At 63.9% G+C, this 1,689-nt stretch overlaps 1 long non-coding RNA gene across 2 annotated transcripts; it reads left to right on the top strand.

The window, feature by feature from the left end:
- Positions 1-73: 73 nt before the first annotated feature.
- LOC113942409 lies at positions 74-703 on the top strand. Of its 2 annotated transcripts, none has more exons than XR_003525914.1 (2): positions 74-131; positions 547-703. It is a non-coding gene; the product is annotated as an uncharacterized LOC113942409 (long non-coding RNA). The 2 variants fall into 2 exon arrangements; XR_003525913.1 differs by lacking the exon at positions 74-131 and adding an exon at positions 394-477.
- Positions 704-1,689: the final 986 nt, after the last annotated feature.

The following is a 1,689-nucleotide window of genomic DNA, read 5'->3' as shown; positions in this document are numbered from 1 at the left end:
CAAAGTGCCACCAACCCCCTGTGACACCAAACTGTCCCCAGGTGCCACCAAAGTGTCCCCAGATGCCACCCCCCCGATGCCATCATGTCCCCAAGTGCCACCACCCCCCAGGGACACCAAAGTGTCCCCAAGTGACACCAAACTGTCCCCAAGTGCCACCAACCCCCTGTGACACCAAACTGTCCCCAGGTGTCCCCAAGTGTCCCCAAAGTGCCACCAACCCCCAGGGCCACCCCCCTGTCCCCAGGTGCCACCCCTCCTGTGCCATCATGTCCCCAGGTGCCACCACTGCTGTGTCCTCACCCTGTCCCCAAAGTGCCACCCCCCCCTGTCCCCACGATTTCCCCCATCCTCCGCCGCCCCCCCATCCCCTCCCCCAGGTGCCGCCCCCCCCCTGAGCTCCTCATATCCCCAAAGTGCCACCTCCCAGTGCCACCCTGCCCCCAAAGTGTCCCTGAAGTGCCACCACCCCCCAAAGTGTCCCCAGAATGTCACCACCCCCTGGAGTGTCCCCAGAGTGTCCCCGAAGTGTCAACCTGTCCCCAGAGTGTCCCCAAAATGCCACCACCCCCCTGAGCTCATCATGTCCCCAAAGTGCCACCTCCCAGTGTCACCCTGTCCCCAAAGTGTCCCCGAGGTGCCACCCCCCCCCCCAAAATTGTCCCCGGAGCGTCCCCAGCTCAATAAAGTGGCAGCGCCGGCACCGTCGGAGCCTCATGGGGGGTTTGGGGACCCCAAAGGGGACATCGGGGACCCCCCCGGGGACATCGGGGGGACCTGGAGGGGACCCCAAGGGTGGGGGGGGACAGAAAGGGGGGTGGGACCCCTAAAGTGACAGTGGGGACCCCCAAATGACAATGGGGACCCCAAAGTGACAGTGGGAACCCCCCGGGGTGACAAAAGGGACCCCAAAGTGACAGTGGGGACCCCGAGGAGGGGACGGGGGACCCTCAGGTGACACCAGGTGACAACGGGGACACACCGGGAGGGGACATGGGGACCCCCAGGTGACAGTGGGGATCTTAAAGTGACACAGGGACCGCCCCAGGTGACACTGGGGGGACGGGGGTGGGGAAGGCCCGCGCCGCCATCTTTAGTGTGGTCTGAGCTCATTTCCGGTCCTGGTAGCGCCATCTTTAGTATGGGTTCGGCGAACTTCCGGTCCGGGGGCCGCCATCTTGCTGTACGGTCTTGCAGGACTTCCGGTCCCAGGGCCGCCATCTTGCTGTGCGACCTTGCAGGACTTCCGGTCAAGGGGTCGCCATCTTGCTGTACGGCCTTTCAGGACTTCCGGTCCGAGGGCCGCCATCTTGCTGTACGGCCTTAAACTTCCGGTCCGGGGGGCCGCCATCTTGCTGGACGGCCTCGTAGGACTTCCGGTCAAGGGGTTGCCATTTTCCTGTACGGCCTTGCAGAACTTCCGGTCAAGGGGCCGCCATCTTCCCGTCCGGCGTTGGACCCATTCCGCTCGGCCTCACTTCCGGTCCCCGATTTCACCCCTGATTTCTGAGGGAGCCCTCACTGATTTCCGAGGTTTTCACCCCAAAATCTTCGTTTTATTCTCCTCCAGGTGACAACGGGGACCCCAGGAGAGACACAGGGACCCCCCAGGTGATGCTGAAGTGACACAGGGACCCCCCCGGGTGACATTGGGGACCCCAAAGGTGACACTGGGACCCCCCCAGGTGA

The sequence above is a fragment of the Corapipo altera genome, unplaced genomic scaffold (genome assembly GCF_003945725.1).
Source record: "Corapipo altera isolate COAL_440 unplaced genomic scaffold, ASM394572v1 54529, whole genome shotgun sequence".
Taxonomy (NCBI): domain Eukaryota; kingdom Metazoa; phylum Chordata; class Aves; order Passeriformes; family Pipridae; genus Corapipo; species Corapipo altera.
The sequence above is the reverse complement of the archived record's forward strand: the minus strand, read 5'-3'. Positions and strand labels throughout refer to the sequence as shown.